The 7,188-nt window shown below is 34.2% G+C and overlaps 1 long non-coding RNA gene across 1 annotated transcript; it reads right to left on the bottom strand.

Moving 5' to 3' along the window:
• Positions 1–647: 647 nt before the first annotated feature.
• Positions 648–3,901, bottom strand: LOC132626334 (uncharacterized). The gene is made up of 2 exons (XR_009577237.1): positions 3,556–3,901; positions 648–927 (listed from the first exon to the last, which is right to left on the bottom strand). It is a non-coding gene; the product is annotated as an uncharacterized LOC132626334 (long non-coding RNA).
• Between the last annotated feature and the right edge of the window lie 3,287 nt (positions 3,902–7,188).

Raw genomic sequence — 7,188 nt, 5'->3', positions numbered from 1 at the left:
GTATGTATACTTTAGAAGATGGAGTATAATATGATTGTTGTATATAGGGTATACTAAAGATAAGTATTTATAATATAACGTACATACGTATGCATGTGATGAGAAAATGATTAAAGGTATTTAAAATAAGAATAGTATATATACATGTAAAATAGGATCTTTGTATATAAAGTAAAGTATATACCTTGTAGTTCTTGAAAAATACTTGGACCACTATACTTGTCCTAATATGATTTCCTTGTATTAAACTTAAAGAATTAGGCCTGTCCCAATGGGTTAGTATTATAGCAATTAAAAAAAGGAGTACAGGTCACATGTTAAGATCATTTAGGCCTCTAGATTAAATTTACTAGATAGGACGTTGCCAAATTCTGAAAATCTGCATCATTAAACTTATTGTTTGGGGATCACAAAGAGTGTAAAAACGTGAGTGCAATATGCTTGTGAAGAAATCAGATCTGTTACTTCTTTATGAAATCAAGTGTGACTTAAAAAACTTAGAACAGTGTCCTCGTAAAAAAAAAACATCAGCTTATTTCCTTGTGGAAGATAATTTGAATCTAGAAAATATACTAAAAGACATTCCCTTAAAACGATTAGTAAAACGTCTTTCACTCTAAATCGGGATTGGTATCTAAAAAGGAAAGGGAAGCAAATGACCAAATTCACTATCATACTAAACCATTTTTCCGCAAGTTCGTACACAAGCGAGAAACAAATACGCTATAAATACAATCCATAAAAATGTTAGTCAATAATATAAACAACATGTAATATATATTTGTTAACACAAAGATACGAAATTTAAAGAAGAGGAAGAAGGACGGGGACGCTTGACACGAACGAAGGCTGTTAGACACGAGCACGCAAATGCAGCTACTGGTTTTCGGCCTGGGCTGAAATCGGAGTTGCCACAACTCCAACATTCTCCCAAGTGTGTCCATGCAATAAAAAAAAAAGGGAGTTAGAAGCGATCTCAACAAAGGAAACAGTGAATGAGAAATGGAATATGTACCGCTATTAATTCCCACTCGACATGTCTTCAATACTTAGGAACTTTGAAAAAATCTCAACAAGTCACTTAACACATTTTTACTAACCCATGTTATCAGCAACTTACGGCAAATAAGAAAACAGTCACTGGAGTCATGCACATATTTTACTTCCACAAGCAAGTAAACAATAGACCTCTCCATACTTCGGTTGGTTGAGCTTATTCTTAGAATCATGCAAGCCTACTTTAATACTTAAGCAAGAAGTTAGGAGCCTACGAAAAACTCCACCTTTTCATCATTTTAAGCGGATTAGACGCATTATTTCAATATAACAACTATTGTACTTTCATAGCAAGACTGGTGGTTTAAGAGATTAACAAAAACAAAACAAAACAAAACAAAAAAAAACCCAATCATAAACTAAACAGTACCATAGAACAGAGGAGCATTCAACTAATTTTGCATAATTGAAGTTGTTTAGTTGAAACCCTGAAAGCAAGTATTATGTTTGCTACACCAATAATTCAACTGGACAGTGAGTCCATAGCTAAATGGGTTAAACATGCTATATAAAGTAAGGTATGCAAAACTTAAGAATTAGGAGCCAAATACCTATCCTTCTTGGGAGAAAATCTAACTTAGTTTGATTTGAAAATGAATAGATTAACAACTCGACATAACAGGTTTAGACTTAAACAACCAACAAAAATGAAAACTGAACCAAATGGGTTAATTAACAGACACTAACTAAACTTGTTTTGGAGACAAATTAAGCGATGATTCAAGATAAAAGTGCAGTCCCCTAACTAGTTCCTCATTCAGTTTAATCAGAATATGAGAAAAAAAAAATTACGAAAAAAAGGATGCACCGTTTTTAGACAGTTCAAAGTTCCATGTTAAATCTCAACAGGTCACACCCCTTGGATTAATTCATGCTACCAATGAGTCCATCTAAATATGTTATCATAACATTCTACTATCGTTCTGGCAACACAAAAAAAAATGCTTGCGAGATTCCAAAACAGTGGGAGAACACATACCAACAACTAATACGAACAAGTTTAAACCATAATGAAATCATGAAAATCTTTCAGGTAAACTAAAGAACTCTTTTAGGGAAGATTGAGATGAAACAGAAACACCTATTAGTTTTCAACGACTATACATTCACAACATTAACGTAGACAAAAGTGTAGTCTCTATGAACATGAAAAAGAAAAATCAACAGTCTGAATCTGAAGGAAGTTCTCTAGAAGAATCATCTACTGCTTTTACGCCAGTCATAAGAATATAAACAAATTTTCTGTACACTTAGTAGCATAGAAGATCTCTATAGATAGGTTCAAACAAACTAGACCTCGATCCACAATTAAACATTACTGTCCTTTCATACCAATCTTCCTTATTAAACACCAAAACATAGCACACATTATAAGCTCGGGCAGTTAGGAACACACTGGGGAACAGGCCCATATATCGACATCTCATTTCCGTAAGCGAATAAATGAATAATAAGTAAGTTGTTTTAGTGAGAAATTTCAGCCATATTTTATATGAAGCATAGTTGGAACAATGATTCAAAATTAAAAATGCAGTCCTCTTAATAAGTTACCAGTGACTATTGTTAACTATGCTCAAACGGTTCTTATCATTAGTGTGATGTATCCTCTACAAATGACTTAACTATTCACAGGCATGACAACATTAATTAGCCATACCTTTATAGCATGAACATAAATGAGAACAACACGCAATCAGATTTATGTTTATATTTATCTTATATTCAAAACTATCACCTGCTTGTTTTCATAATGCCATTGTAAACAACCTTCGAAGGCTCATATTCTACCATTTATATGACCATACATCGACTCCCTACCAGAAACATAATCTCATAGTACTTTTTTAGAATGAAATGAATATCACTACACATAGTCGACTAAGTAGTTAACAATTCCTTCAAGCACAGGCGATTTTCCTTAACCATTTTTTAGGCTGGAATTTGGAACAAACATGGCAATAAATAGGTTCAGGTCCACAAAATCGAACAGACAGCCACAACCATTAACCAAACACATTTCAGTCCGTTAAACCAAACAAACGACGAGATACTGAACAACTACATTTTACTCCTATGAAATTAAAGGCGAAGATAGGACGAATCCGGGACAGCGAACTGAGGCTAGGGTGTTGTCGAGTCTCCAAATCCGCTTCAAAGTGGTCCTTGCTCAGCCGAGGATAACCAAAATTATAAAGCCACAAGAACTTAGAGTTAAAAAATAGAATTTTCTGAGAACCCAAGTTTTAAAGCAATAGAAATTTTATGAGAGGGGAAAGCTTGTAAAAATAAAAGGGATTTTTTTTTTTTGTGGTTCCTTTTTTTTATCAATTGATATCTGCTTTAACAGCCCATAGAGGGCTGTATTTATAGCTGAAAAAAGGGGAACGTTTCAACAGCTTCTTCAAGAAGCTTTTGGCCTTTGAATTTCAAATTAAAGGGAGGGAAAATTCTGAGATTTCAAAAAGATGAAATGATGAAGAAAAAATGACGGATTCTCACCTTTTTCAGAGGTGAAGTGAAAGGAAAGAGCTGTTGGGGCCAAAAATCCGAAAGTTTTCTTAGCAAACCGAGCTCTGAAGATGGGATGAGGCTGTTATCCATCGAATCATCCTTGTATTCACAAGATTCTCACATTTGCCCTCTTTGGAAGTTGAACAAGCTAGTTTGCAGAGCATTAATGGCTCTATAATCTCGTAGAGAGGGTGAAGGGACTGAAGAGACATGATGGCGGTGGCGTCAAGGATGGCTTTTGTACGCTGGTCCGTCGATGGAACCAGCGGTGATGGGAGATGGCGTCGTTTGGATAGGGCTGTTCGTTTGAAGAGGAGTGTAGGGATTTGGTTAGGGCTCTTAGGTTGTGATTAGAGTAGAAAGAGTTAGGGGTTTTAATTTAGGTGTTGGGCCGGGTAGGTGGATATTGGGCTGCTGATTTTTGTTAAGGGGAGAAGGGAATTGGCCCAATATTATGGGATGAGCTAATTTCTAACCCCTTTTTACTCTAATCAATTAATTAAAAATATGCTTCCTTGTCCTAAATATTTCCCACAAGATGTATACTTATATAAATTTCAATACAAGTAATTTAATATACGTATTAAGTTTAAAAAATAGAGTAAGAAGATGATTAGTATAGTAATAAATAGGATTAAAGGAAAAATGTCATGCAAGAACACCAACTCTATTTTTGAGTGATTTAATTGTAAAAAATGATGTTTAGTAATTTTTAATTATAAAAAATATGATGTTTGGTGATTTTTGAGAAACGATAAAAAACGTCCTTAACTTAAGAGAAATATATCTCAAAAAATAGTGTAATAATTAGCGAAAATATTCCAAACTCATTTATTGGGGAATTTTCACGACTAAGAAGCATAGTGAAATTAATTATATGAAAGGAGGGCCAAAATTGGGTGTCAACAACATTATGCCTGCAACCTTCATTTTTTTTTTTCTGAAAAGTATATATTTTGTGAATTCCTATATGTATAGCAAAACAAAGTACAAAAATACATAACAGTAATCTGCATTTTTTACCTTATTTTCACAATACCATCTTTGACGGGTGATGTCTCTTTGGCAGAATGTTGGCGTTGATTGAATTCATGCGAGTATTGTATGCCAACCTCGTATTGATGCAACGAAGCTTCACTATCGGCATCATTCAAAAATATATATTTTATTTAGAAAAGAGAGGAAACAGTTTCTGTTTTGTGAATATCATCATTTTTAGTTTGGAAATACCCTTTCTGATGTTTGATTCCCCTTTATCGCCTCAACCATCTTTTTGAAGTTATCATCCATGCACTTGCGAATATCAGTAAACTCAGCAGATATCTACGTGTTTTGACACAAGAATACGTCAAATTTATCAACACCGTTACCAAAACAAATATAGTAAAAAAAAAAAAGGAAAAACAAAACACTTACATCTTTCTTAAAAACTTGAAACTCTTGTCTAAGCAGTGTCATCTCATTAGATTTGTTGGCCGTTTTGACTGTTTGTGACTGTGTTTTGATTTGTTCCCTAACCTTTGGTGAAACAGACTTTGGTACAACCCTTTGAACAGTCAAAGTGTCCTTCGGGGTTATGATTGGTTCATTCCGGGATGTTTGTTTCCTAGCAGGAGAAGCTGGAATTGAAACTTGTCTGTGTTTCGTATGAGGCGGTGAATCAGATACAGCGGACCGTTGTTGCTGTTTACCCTTGACAATGTGTGGTGGTGTGATACTGAAATTATCATAGTCATCATCAACCATCTCGGTGCCTTCTGCAACTTCATCTCCATCTGTTGGGTTGGGGATGCCTTGTGAAACAACAGGAGGCAAATTAAGTTGTTCCAACTCACCAATGGTTGGAATAACATTCTCAAAAGTACAAATCTGTGAAATTTTTTATTTAGAAACAGTGAAAACTACATCAGATATATGAAAAAAATTGAATGAAATATACTTCTATAAATACATCTAATGGTATCAATTCAAATACATGGAAAATACATTAAGAAATACATTTATAACAATTGGGGATTATAACGAGAAAATACAGTGATATACAGGACTGAATCACTGAAAAAATATAGTGAAATACATTAGCTTACACTAGAAAATATGATGATCTACATAACATTATAATTGAATCAAAAGTAAATTGAAATACAAGAAAGTATATTTGGAAAATACAAATGATATACAATAGGATGCAAATGAGAAATCTTTTATTTAAATAGAATGGAAATACAAAAATGAATACATGTGTAAAAATTTACTGGGTGTATGTCGTCTCTAAATATGCCTTCCATCAAAGCATCGAATTTCGGTTTTTCTTCAATAGTCCGCCAATTCAAGATTCTTGGGACTTTTGAACAAGATTCATACAGCCAAACTTGCAAGGCAATTAGCCTCCCGTGAATCCTGTAATATTGCTTGAAGTTGACATATTTCTTGAAGTCGCATATTTTTGACTGATGCTTGTAACCAACTCTTTGAAGGACTTTTTGCCCCAAGGATAATCAGCATATCTCCCATCCTCTACAATATCAAAATGTATCCTAGGTATTTTTGAATGAACAGGCTCACCGCAGTATATGAATGTATTTATAAAATACAATATGACCATCTTGAGTGCGTCCTCTCCTTTGTCCTCCCAATCAGTATTGTTGAAGCACTCCATCACCTGCTCTCTTTTAATGTGATCCGATGTTCCACCTAAATATTCATCCATAAGCCTATTTGTCTTCGTCTTACCATATACAAACTCATTTGCGTCGGAGACACAATTCAACCTACTGATTAATGCAAATTCTCTAACGCTAAAACATAATACTTTTCCATTTACTTCAAATGTAAAGCACTCGTATGTACTTCCCTTAAGCTCTTTAACCATGAAGCACCTAAAAAACTGTGCCTGTACATCCATATGCTGCATTCTGAGCTATTTCCCAAAAATGGAGTCTGCAAACATGTCTATCTGTCTAGCACCTTTTAGTTTACCCCTAATGTCACTGTTTACATTGACGTTCGTGTATCTTTGCACAGATGAAGCCACAACAGGCTGCTTCGTGACCAAAAATCTAAAATCTTTGAAAAAACATATAAAGAAAAAAAAACATTTAGACACTGCAAATCTTAGGTATCCTCACATAAATACACCTAAATACACAGAAAATACATTGAAAGCCCTTAGAACTATCAAAAAATAAATTAAACACAAAAAATCACACACAAAAAAAAAACACAATTGCCAAGTCATAAACATATGTAAAACACAGTGAAATTCACTAAGAATCTATCAAAACCAAAATTTAAAAACAAAAAATCACAAATAGACAAACACCCGACTGCCAAGTCATACAATCTATATCACACATGGTGTATTTTGAAATACAATGAAATATAATGATAGGTATACTAAGAAACTGTAAAAAGCAAATTAAAAACAAAAAAATAACAAAACATTACAAAACAAAACTACCAGGTCATATATATATAACACAGTGAAAAAATGTCACGACCCGGCTAGGGGCCGCGACGGGTACCCGGGGCTAACCACCGAGCACCGCTCGTGCTATCATTTCCTTAATCTATTCCACAGTCACTTATCGACTTCCTGTTAACTTTAAGGGGAAGATTTGC

The sequence above is a fragment of the Lycium barbarum genome, chromosome 2, assembly GCF_019175385.1.
Source record: "Lycium barbarum isolate Lr01 chromosome 2, ASM1917538v2, whole genome shotgun sequence".
NCBI classification, from domain to species: domain Eukaryota; kingdom Viridiplantae; phylum Streptophyta; class Magnoliopsida; order Solanales; family Solanaceae; genus Lycium; species Lycium barbarum.
The sequence above is the reverse complement of the archived record's forward strand: the minus strand, read 5'-3'. Positions and strand labels throughout refer to the sequence as shown.